The sequence below is a fragment of the Chaetodon auriga genome, chromosome 18 (genome assembly GCF_051107435.1).
Source record: "Chaetodon auriga isolate fChaAug3 chromosome 18, fChaAug3.hap1, whole genome shotgun sequence".
Taxonomy (NCBI): domain Eukaryota; kingdom Metazoa; phylum Chordata; class Actinopteri; order Chaetodontiformes; family Chaetodontidae; genus Chaetodon; species Chaetodon auriga.
The window spans coordinates 7,106,507-7,119,349 of NC_135091.1; positions in this window are offsets into that span (position 1 = coordinate 7,106,507).

Below are 12,843 nucleotides of genomic sequence, written 5' to 3' on the forward strand. Positions count from 1 at the left end.
TGCCCGAGTGTGATGAGTGGCAATCCAAATGTTGTGACTTTCCTTCAAGCTTTGTGGAGGACAAGTGGAGGGGTGGGGGGGCTCCTGAATGATCTGAAATGTGAAGGAAAGAAGCTGAGCAGAATTCCAGGCAGACATCAATTATTAAGACGAGCAAGACAGCAGTGACACAATCCGCTTCAATCTCTGTTTGCTTGACAGCATTTTGGGTGGTTTGACTCAGAATGAAATATTGCATCTAGACGTGATTTATTTTAAACAAAGACAAGTGATATTCCTCCGGAGTTTGAGATTTGTGGTGACTGAGCCGGGCTCACTCTGGAGGTCTTCATCAAACTCTGCTGTAAAGTGCTCTAAATCCCAGATCTTCTCAAAACGGGTCAAATTCGTGTAATGTGAAAGGGCTCGCTCATACTGATGAACCTGCTGAACATTATCACCTAATTTTGGCCACTGGATCCCAAGCTGGGGGTCCCAACCACCACTAGGGGTCGCCAAAGCTTCACTGGCAGTCACTCTGACTTCTTGGTTTAAAGAGGTGGAAGAAAGCCTTTTTTGAAGACATAAAGCAGGCCTATGTCCTCAAAACTGAATTAAAAAGATATTTTTTAAACTCACAGGATAAGAGCAAAGTGAAGACCTGAACACAAGCCGCATCCTGGATTAGAAAACTACGCAGTTAAAACAACCAAAGAGCTGATAGAAAACACTGAATTTGTCAAAAAAGAAGCCCATTAAGTATCAGTGATTTTTAGAAATATATATATAAAGAACACACAATACAGGCAGAGGAAAACTCATCTCTGATGCAATATTCACAGGAAACAATCTGCAAAATTCATCCAAATCCCTCGTTTAACAGAGACGTCAAGCAGTTCTTGTGTGCTGTTACGGTTATGCATTGAATACACTGAGTTAACTCAATAATAGGAAAAAGGTTGGGAAACACAGTTTTAAGTGTTCATCTCTCAGCTTATTCTTCTGGTTTTCTGGCCCACACTGTTACTGTGTTGGTTCACTCTCATCAGCTCATTTTTTGGCAGCAACCTGCAGCTGTTTTCAGCATAAAAGCTAATAAACACTGTGCGTTACCTGCTTGGCAGCTGGTGAACATGGTGGAGCATTTAGCAGCTAAAGAGCTAAAAGCGGAGTAAATATTGGACTTACATTCATCAGATGAGCAGAAATGTGTGTTTACAGCTTGTTGCAATGCCCCAAGTGGCCAAAAAGAGAAAAAAAGTTCTCATTTGTGCATTCTTTAAGCCAGTTTATTCTTAAACAATCTTGCTTATTCTTCATTTAAATATATAGTCACATATTTTCTTTCTGTTTCTTTCTTTTTTTTTTTTTTAATCTGTTATTAAAGTCTTTAATTTGTAATTGTGAACCACCAAACACCAAAGGTTCCTTTTACATAACTTCTCCCTCTTCTCTGAGTCATTATAGCCCCTTCCTGCAGGGGGCACTCCAGCCACCTGGAACACACTGCATGTAATTCATGTCTTTATTTCAGGTTTTCATTTATGTTGAAGAGTCTGAATGTGTGAATAGAGGCTCTGAAGGATCTAATTTGCTTTTATTCAACATGTGGGCCCCTTTTTTTTTTTTTTGCAGATTCACATGATGTAATCTTCTAATTTCTGCCCTTTTCTTGTCCCACTGCTGACTGTTATGGCTGTACGGAGGTGGATAATGGCTCTTTTCACCAAACATGTAATCTTAGATTTTCAACTATAAAGGAAACATAATGGATATTTATACCATCTGAAAGGTGATATCATCGCGGTGATATCATCCACCGACACACCCACACACTCACTTATCAAACCTGTAGTTTGTAAATGAGGCGAGTTTCACACTTGGTGCAATCCTCTGAAACTCTACAGGTGTAATACCGGGTAGGCTGGGCGATTCTGTGAAACGGTCTTCTTGAAACCAACCTGTTACCTACATAGACCACACTGACTCATGTAAGCATACAGTATGTGCCCACTGACTCATGCTGTCCCTGCTTATCTGTAATTCTGTGTAAGTACAGTGAGCCACGAACAAACAACAAACTCGACCTGACCCCAAAGAAGCCTTGTTTGTCTCCATAGTGGGGGGTTGCGTGGTTGGAAAATACAACAAAGCCTGGTGCATTTTTGAGCAGATGTGGGAGCTGGAGAGCGTGGCCTGTCTGTCTCTGCGTTTCCGCCTTTACTCATCCTTCTCTCGATCAGCACTTCCTCTCACCCCCTCTGCGTCTGGATGCTGTTAGTGGAGATAATGTGGTTGAACTTTTCAGTATGAGGTAACTTTGGCATCTGTTAAAATCTGTCATTTGGATATTTAATGCCTAAAGGGTGGCAGGTTATTAAATGCATTAGTGAGAAAGCTTTTAACCCTTTACAAGCTCGCTGTGGAAATAATGGATTAAAGCTGATCAGGTCTTTGTCATCCAGATCCCTAGGTATTTGGAACCATTATATTTAGTCATGCTAGCAGTCTAGATGGCCCCAGGGATGGAAATGTTGGTCTGTCAGTCCACCAGTTTGGTCCAGATTGAAGTGTGTCACAAACTACTGGATGAATCGCCATGAGATTTTGTAAAGACACTGATGGTCTCCAGAGGATGAATCCTAATGACTTCGATGATCCCCTGACTTTTCCTCTGGTGCCACCATGAGATTCATGTTTGGGGTTTTGAGAGAAATGTCTCAGCAACTATTGGTTGGGTTGTCAGGAAATGTTCAGACAGTCATGATTCCCTCAGGATGTATTATAATAACTTTCGTGGTCCCCTGAATTTCCATCATCAGCGTCATCATCAGGTCAAAATATCTCTTTGTCAATAACTTTGGTTTCTAACCTGCCAAACTAATTCACATCACTCTGCTAAATAACAAAATACTAACACACTAAAGTAAGATGGTGGACATTGCAAACATCATACCTGCTAAACATCAGCACGTTAGCATCGCCGCTGTGCTCATGTTAGCTTGCTGATAGCATTTAGCTCACAACACTGATTATATCCATCAGTGAGCTGTGTTTTGTAGTTAATGCTAACTGACAACGTGCTAACACACTAAACTAGGATGGTTAACATTGTAAATATCATAATTGAACATCAGCACGTTAGCAGTCAGCATGTTCGCTGGCTGGTGTTAGCATTTAGCTCAAAACACTGATTATTTCCATGTCCTTGTCTTTAAGGACAAGTTTGGTGATAATCTATATTCACTTCACACGAAAGGACCAAAACTAACAGTGTACTTTCTGACTTCCTTCATCTGTCAATGGCTCAGAGTCCCGAGCTTTGTATTAAAGAAGTAAATCTTTAAAAACAGCTCACAAATACATTCTTTTATTTGTGAGAAAGATTGAGCAATTTTCTTAAACAGCTGGTCAGTATAGATCTCAAACGGGGGTGCAGAGTGACTTTGTGGGGGACTATTTTCAGCTGTGGTTTAATACGCATTTTGCGCTCTAGCAAATATTTCCTGTGTATGTGTGATCTACTCAAAATACAGTTCAGTGCCCATGTTGATTGTAATGAAGGAAGTGGGAGTGCAACAGTGTGGCTTATTGATGTGTGATTTTAATAGTTTTAGGACAACAGAGGAGCTCAGAGAAATAAGCTCCATCAGGCTTTGCTTTTGGTCTCTAAATGCGATTTTTGACAAAAAGAGAAATATTGAATGTCACCATTCTATACAGTTTTCATACACCTCAACATTAGTCGGCATGATACACAAGCCAAACTCTGAGCTGAACAATTGAAGCTTTGTAACCTCTGTTGAATCTGTCTGCTAGTAAATTTTCATTGCCTGACCTCACTCAAAACTGTGTGCTTCTTCTTTTGTAGTGGAAAAGCTGTGATGGTGTATTACAGGCTGACATTTCGCCGCTGGCCTTTTTCTGTGCTGGCCTTTAAATTTGCTGTTTGTGTGTCTTTGTCCTGTGTTTAACTGTGTGTTAGGTCAGATTAACAAATGGTAAGGCCGGTGGCAGGCTGAATAACAGCATTAACCAGAGAACAATGGGAGCGTGGGACTAAGCCCTTTCACAACCTGTCTGACAGCTTGTAGCGTTGATGTCATCCTCTGACTCAGGCCGTTACCACCGCCGCTGTCACCCTGGACGTTTGGATGCATGACATCACCAAATGACACATATCACTCTTCACTACTGCCTCTGCTTTCGTTTCTCTCCTCTTGTCTCTCTCTCCAGTCATTTGCATACTCATCAGCTTTCCTGCATTGTAGGCTTCCACTTTGTCAGTCTGTGAACAAGGAGGAGAAGAGCATGAAAGGACATCATTAGTTTTCCAAGGAGACTCGGATAAAGGGAGAGAAAAATCTGAGGGCAGAGATTGTTGGGTCATGTGATGTGCTCTCGGGAGGTTTTTTTCTAATAGAGTACAAGATTTTTTTTGAAGTAGTTACTGATTTTGGCCGCTGATTGCCAACATATGGTGAGCTGTCTCAGTGAGAAGAAGAAGACAAAATGATTTATTATTTAAATGATGTTAAAATCTAAAATAGGCATCAGTGTTTTGGCTTCATGTGAAATGATCAACATATCAGTAAAAGCTACGCATCTCTAAATTCTGTGATTTAGAATTTTGCTGAAAAACTGAATAATCAAATGCTCTTTTATGGGTTTGGACAATTCCTCTACAACCCTGTGAGTGTTCCTGACCTCATGTACTCATACCCTTCATACACTAATGTGTTCACAAAGTGGTGAACCTCGCTCCATCCTTGCTTGTGGATGACTGAGCCTTTCCAGGATGCCCCTTTCATACCCAATCATGATACTATCACCTGTTACCAATGAACCTGTTTACCTGTTGTTGTTGTAAATTTCCCAGTCTTTAGTTGCTCCTGTCCCAACTTGTTTGAAACGTGTTGCTGCACCAGATGCAGAATAAAAACGATGCTCTTAAGTAATGGCATTCTGTTTTGTTTATGTTTTACACAGCGTCCCAGTACTGAAAGCCCATGAACTTCTCAGAAAAATGCTCATCAAAGGTTGATGTTTTCAAGATATATGGTTTTATCAGGACAGCGTACAACATATATACTATACTATACAACATATAGTCCATTTTATAACACTTTTCATTATGATCTGTTAAAGGTTTCCTATTGGTCCCAATAGTTATTGATCCTGGCAAAAACAGCTTGAATATAGCTTTGAACAGAGGTGACTGTATCGACTGTCTCTATTCAAAAGTGGTCACATCCAATGAGAAACTCCGTTCACTGCTGAAGACAGTGTTTCAGCTGTTTGTCACATCCTGTTAATCAATTCCTGTTTGTATAGCAGTGCACATAACCCACGCCAGAATGTAAATGAGTCAAATAATGTGAGCATACAGTGTGTCAGTACTGTCAGTGTCATTTAGGCTGATATGACGGGTTTGTTTCCACACAATCTTTACAAGTGCTACTACTTGCATACCAGTGCAGCGTATGTAAAGCAGCTGTAATATCATTTTTACATGTATGAGGAGAGTAGTGTCAAAAAGCATGGCTTTAGTGTGCTTTTCCATTGGAGGACAAGGTGGAATTTATTTTATGTTTCCAGGTCGTCCGCACCTGAAAAACAGCTGTGAACGAGCAGCTTATTATGACCCATAATTATGTTTATTGTTAGGCGGGGGACCTTTCGTGACTGTAGTAATTATGACAGGTGCGATAGGAGGGAATCAGGTGGTGTTGTATAAAGAGCAAGAAAGTCCACATATGGAGGAGGTGTGGTGGATGGAAAGGTTGAACAAACTCAGGACTTTCACTTTTGTTTGTGTCCCCGGTGAAACCGAAAGTCACCGTTGACCTTAAGCTACACCACATATGTAAGAGGAACACACATATTTTATTTTTAACACATATTTTAAGTATTTTTGATGCCTAAAAGCAAACTGCGACCATTTTGGAACTCAGATTTAAGTGTCTATTATAAAGTTTGACTATTCACTGAATAACTGAGCACATCTGTTACTCAATCAGAGCTTTAGGAAAGGTTTTACAATTGCTGTTCTATACACCTGGTGATAAGTTCCTGCTTGAAAAATCAGTCATACAGGAAGTGAAGCGTTTAACACTTCTGACAGCTGCCAACGGCTTGTGTAGGGAAACTGAGGAGTTACTGTGTGAAGTATTAGCGACTGTGGCTGAAGAGGTAAAGGAAAGAACACTGAGAAACACAGCCGTCATTCGACAGAGAAAAAATCTCATAGTCTCACATTTAAACAAAGCCACATAACCGTGAACAAGTGTTTCGGCATGGGGTCTTGTAATTCCTGACTTGCTATATATCGCCTCTCATTAATTTACAGTATTAGAATTGCAGTTATAGTGCAAAGCAGCTGCCAGCGGAGGTTAAACGTCCCCCCCTCCCCCTCTGGGACAGCCATGCAGAGCTAAAAGGCCCTGGCTCCCATACAGCCACGCAGCAGGTGACCCCCTGTCCTAGAAACAGTTGCTATTTAGACACGATTAGCAGCGGGTGCAGAGAGAGTCATTGTTATTTATACTGTGTTATCCCTGTGTTTGTTTCAGAGGTCGAGGGCAGCGAGCGAACGTTTCTCATAAGTTGCTCCGCTCCGTGGTCACGGCACAGAAGTTTGGTTTATAACCTCTAAAAAGACACAAACGCTTCATAAACAGACACTCACTGTGGGCGACGGACAAATATCAGGGGACATCATCTAATACCCTCAGTCGTGTAAATCCATCCATGTGTATGATATGCTTCCATTCTGGGATAAGGTCAGAATTAAATTGGGCTCCCACTGCAGGGAGAATGACAGTATTTTCTATTCTTGAGATCATTATCTCAGATTTCATCAAAGCACGAGGTAAACCCAAATCCCAAACGCGCACACGGCCAATACACATCCACGCCGAGCACTCCAGCACGTCGAGGTTAGTGATCGCTGACTTCTATCCGCTATAAGCTTGAGTGTATACGAGAGCAAGTGAGAGCGAATGTTTAAATTTTGTGATCAGGAACTAGACAATATTTGGTTGTTGCTAAGTGACCGTGAGGATGATTCACCCCTCCTCAGGCGAAGGGACATGCCAACTTGAATGAATAATACTGAGCAGACTGGCCCAACTTGGAGAAAATAGGGTTGTTATGAGTTCAGTGATGTAGCTGTTATTGTTAGGTGTAAACTACACTTCTCCCGGTAATCTGTCACAGCCGCCGGCCTCCCCGAACGGGCGACACTTAAAGGAGACATTTGCCCTTTTCGCAAATGATTTTCTTTCATTTTCACTGGCTGCAATCGTCAGCTAATTTCAGCCGTTCTCAGGCCTCTGCTGGAACTCCCCTCGGGGTTGTGAGATGGTTTTGGAGGAGGTGGGTATCACAAGATGACTTATGAAATGTGTTAGTGTTAATGCACTGCTGATGACTTTTATGATTTCAGACAGCTCTCACCATTAAGCTTGTTTACAGGATGCGGTCTTTTACAGGATTTCACTTTGTATGTATGATGTTACCCTTGATTTTCTGATCATTGTGGAAGTCAGAGGAGGTGAAGACTTTTTTTTTTTTTTGCTCTCATTCAAATGTGAAGACCCAAGGCCTGACGGAGTTTGAAGTGTCAGCTGAAGAGTATCCTTGAAAAGAGTTTAAATGACGGTTGAAGAGAATGAAATGAATGCAGTTGAAGAGTGAGTTTAATATGCGGTGGAAACGTCTGAAATAGTTGAAACGCTGACAGTGAAGCAACAGCTGGAGTGGCAGCCGCAGCACAAATACCGAAAGACGCTGAAACGCCAATTAAAATAGCAGTGCTGAAAGGGGCGGCAAAGTTGCAGTTTAAGGTCAAGGTGTTAAAAAGTCATTGGAAGCGTAGGTGATAAACAGAGCCAGAAGTCTCAGTTAAAGCGAACTCAGAAACTAACAAAGGATGTCAGCTGACACGTAAACAGAAAGCAGTTGTTTAATTGTGTATGAACGGTGAAATTTGTGAACTTTAGAGGAAGTGAAGGGATTTTTTGTTGGTTTTTTTTGGAAAAAAAAAAGGTTGAAGTTACAGTTGACGTACTGAAAGAAGCTGAAATGACGCTGAAAAACGATTTGGTCGAAGTGTGAGCAATGAATGAAGAGTATCAGTTAAATAGGAAGTGCTGAAGGAGTCTGACTGTCGGTAGAAGCGTGGGTTAGAAATTGACCTCAGCTGAAGTGAAATCTTGAAAGGAATTAAGGCATAAACTAAAGGACAAAGGCCGTTAAAGTGTAGAGTGAAGCGTAAATACTGAAAGCAGTTGAAGTCAATTGTGTCTGCACAATGGAAGTTGTGTGCAAACATACATAAATGAACACATAACGTGCTTAAATTAAGTCACATACGTAAAGTACCATCTGGAACATACTTTAATTGTGTAACGTACTTATATTCCATCATATACTGTGTGTAAATGTACTTATTTTAACCACCATCTCTTCCTAAACCTAACCAAGTATTTGTGGTGCTTAAACCTGATCAAACTGCAACTATTTTCACGACGTCGAGCACACATTAGAAAGGCTTTCTGCCAGACGTCTCAAACGGACACTAAAGGGTGCCTTCTGCATCTGTGAGATGTTCAGGGTCATGGAAATGAGACTGTGCTGTCTGAGGCATATTTTGTGTTACCTGGTTTCTTTTTGACTGTGACTCACTGTTAATACGAACTATCTTTGGCCAGAACACTCTTAACAGAACTATTATTAATCTCAGAGAGGCTTTCCTCGTTCATTAAAGGTTAGAAATGTTTTGCCAGACGTTCATCTGTTGTATAATACTCGGTAAATGTCCTTCATGCTCTGAAGTCCTACATCCAAACATGGAACATAAGCTCTGTTTCACTTAAAAGAAAGCTTTCATCAATTCATCTTTGGATTTCTGACACATATCAACGTAATTAAGCATTTCAAAACGGATTCCATATATTGGTGTAATGCTGACTAATGATGACTTCACTGTGGAGAGACGAAACTTAAGATGTGTTTCCTGAATTACGCGTTGGATATCGTCATTGATCGTATCAGATACTACATTCACTTGGGATTAGTATTTTGGCAAGTTTTCTCACCATGTGATCTAAAGTCCACGTCAAACTCTCAAACTCAAATTTGTCACACACCGTCGGTACTTAGTAAAAGTTTAAGCAGGAAATCGACTTTCCATCCAATAAATCAAAAAATAAACAAAGACATGCAGTCATGGTGTGACAGTATTTCAGAGGGAGGCTCCATAATGCACCGACAGACTGGGCTGACAGTTTTTTTCTCTTTTTGGGCTCTCACAGCTCAGACAGTTTGTACAATGATAGTCGCACAGCCCGAGCAATAATGATGAACAGAACGTTATTTTGGAACGCTGTGTCAGTCCTCACTTAAGGTCTTGCGCATTCAATTAAATTGCCTAATGAAGCTAATGAAATAGATTCAAAACGACAGTCAGAGAGCTAATCAACCCATCAAGCTTCACGCGGTTAGCTGTGCGTTGTGTTGTCTTACAGCCTAACGGACTGGAAGCTGTTAAATATGCAAAAAGTAAAGGGGCATAGGTCGACAGGCTGTTGAATCTTTGGCAGTGTCCCTCCTTGCCATTGCTGGACATGTTGCTTTTCAAGCTGTTGAGTCTGCAGTCGGTCCATCTGTGCCATTCCCTCTTCGAAACCATCAGTAGCAACATTTTTCCATTTCTTAAATCCCCAGCATTAAAGGGGAAATGAAGTTAATGGCCAGATGGGGTGAAATACTGAGAGCGAGGGGGCCGTCCTTTGCATATTAAAGACCGAAAACAGCAATTAGTAAATGGACTAATTTGTAATTCAAGCACCGTCTCCTGGGTGTTTGCGAAATGAATGCATGTATGACAACTGGTTTCCAAGGTTACATAAGGTTGAGATCTTCCTGTGCTGCTCTAAATGTGACATTGAGTCTGCACCTCGCAGATCACAGGAAGTGGTTTGGGTCTTTCATCTGGGCCAGCGAATACCGCACCACGATCACTCATTTTTTCCATGCCGAGCAGCTAAAAAAAGGTAACCACTTCACTGTGTTTTACATCAAAGTTTGACATTATCTCACATCATGTGTGATCCCGGAACAGATACTCGAAGCCACACTCTGTCATGTTTTCCATGGGCTGACATTTCTGAAGGGAGATAGTCGGCTAAATCCTGTTCAAGATCTCGCAGAAGAGAGAAAATGGTTGTAAAACGAGGTTTCAAATCCCGTTGAGCGCTAAAAATGAGATAATAAAAGGCTTACAAGGTCTGTAAACCCTTCATCAGCGCTCATCCATCATTTTAACGTCCACCTGCTCACTTTTTCCAATGACAACAGAATTGAGGGAATACTGGTATTAATTCAATTTTCCTGTGAATGTAAAAACACACATGGTTAAAGCAAGAAGCACATCAAAAAGGAAATAAGCATAAAACAACCAAGAGCCACACTGTAAGCAGCTCAAATGTTTCTTGGTGCTACAGGACGAATCCTGATGATTTTGGCGAGCCTCACATTTTACCGCTAGTGTCAACATCAGGTCAAAATTTGAACTTAACTCATTCAGAGAAAGTGAAAACTGACTTGAGGTGTGCGTTTACTTTATTAATATTTAACCAAAATTGTGATCAGTTCCTAAACGCCACAGCTCCGCATCTTGTACACCAAACATCCCCCCTGAACCTTTTCCAAACACTTAGACTGCCATACTCAAATATATTTAGAAAAGCTAATCAGTAGTGTACAAATGTAATTTCTAGGAAATGGGGTTGACAGGGGGCTGTTTTGGCTCAGAAACCTTTCATCTGCGGCTGAATTAGCACTGAGTGCTTCGTGGAAACGGCACGACTTCCAGGTAACCTGTTACCATCTGAATTCTGCTTCATTGTTCCGGTTCATTAGCACTGACATCAAACTGTATCATCATCTAAAATCACTATCACTATTATATTCTGCTTCATTGTTCCTGATCGTTATCACTAACATGTCATCAAAATGACTTCAAAGCCCTGATCAAAACACATATCAGATCCTCTTCACAGTGTTGGTGGTGCAGACTTGGTGAGCCCACCTGTCTTCTACAATGCTGCCATTCATTCATGTGGTCCTGAAAATGAGCCCCACACCACTGCAGATCGAGCAACTCGACGCCGGTAGGACAGAATATTATGGTGTCAGCTTGACAAACGTTCGGCAGAATGAAACCAGCCATACAGGCAGAACTGGTTGAATTTACATAACTGGTCTGGTCACACTGGATCCAGTGTTTGAGGTCCCAACAGCTCTTAGAAGCTGTTCCAAGCATCAGCTCCTAATTTAGCTTTTCTCTCCACCGCCTCATATTTCTGCTCTCACGACTGTGTAACAACAACTAAATGATTGCTATAGTTACTATTACATTTTTCTCACAGATATACTTTCTGTTGTGATACCACTGCCATGTCAAAGCAGGTAGTTATGTCACTGTTAGCTGACCTCTGTGGGCCACGTGTCATTATTGTTCTGTGTATATTCAGCTTTATTTCAGTGTATCTGTGAGGTAATCCAATTCACTTTTCAATGTTTATTTGGCTTCAGAAGTGGGATAATTTTTTAAACCTTTAAAAGCGATGGTGGAAAAAGCAAAAAGCACCAGTACAGCTTAAAAATACTCCATGACAAGTCCTGCATTCAAACTCCCACTTGAGTAAATGTTCAGAATCAGCAAAACTGCAAAAGTAAAAGTACATGTTCTGCAGAAAAATGTCCCCTGTGACTGATGTATTATTGTACGCTACACTGTTAGATGGTTAATACTGATGCATCAGAGTGGAAGAAGCAGCATTTTACTGGTTGAGGTGGAGCCAGTTTGACTGTTTTCTAAGCAGTGACTGAAGGTTGTTTAGTTCAGCGTTTCTCAACCAAGGGTTTGGGCCCCTCCAAAGGCACAAAAGATGCATCTGCAGGGTCACGGGATGATTCATGTGGTAGGAAAGAAGAAAAACAAAGTTCTGATGATTAAATCTGTATTCTTTTCAGACTTTCTTTTTTTTCTAATTGCTTTTGGTGAAATATTGGATAATTTTACCTCTTTGGGCCTACTCTTTAACAATGCACTGTATTTTATAAAGTGATCACACGGTTTGTTTTCTGGGTAAAATCTTAATTTGAAAAGTAATTTGTAACTTCAGTTGTCAGATAAATGTGGTGAAGTGAAAAGATTTCCCTCTAAAATAGAGTAGAAGTAGGAAGTAGTGCCGAGTAACTTTTAAGTACAATAAAATTTGACTGAGTATGTAAAGGTAGTTACAAACACTTAATCCTTCAATTTATCAAAATAATTCAAACTCAGATACAGAAAATCTTCAGATGAGACAGTGATGATATACTATTTGTCAAGTAAATCTGATTTTATAGAGGCCAAAATAACCCCTTAAAGTTTTCTTTTTGTTCTTTAAAAAGATCAATTTTACATTTTGGTTTTGGATTTTACAGGAATAAATACAGAAATTTGGCCACTGCATTAGATAAACAAAGAAAAACAAGACCAGTATAATGAAGAAACACCAAACCTTTGAGTCTCCTCTGAGGGCAGGAGGTGCTCGCTCACTTACCCTTCATCACAGGTGAAACAGGAGTAGCTGGGAATCCAATCTGAGTAGGCTTTGATCAGCTGTGTCCATTTATAAATAACGGCAAGGGGGGCTAATATTAGAAGCAATAATACATGCCCTGCATTGTTTCAGGTTGCCAATGAGGATAAATAGAGAGCACAGATTATATTTGGGGTTTGAAGCCAACGAGACCCTTTCACCGCAACATGGGTCCTGTCACATGGGACTGTGCAGTCAGCCAACTTGG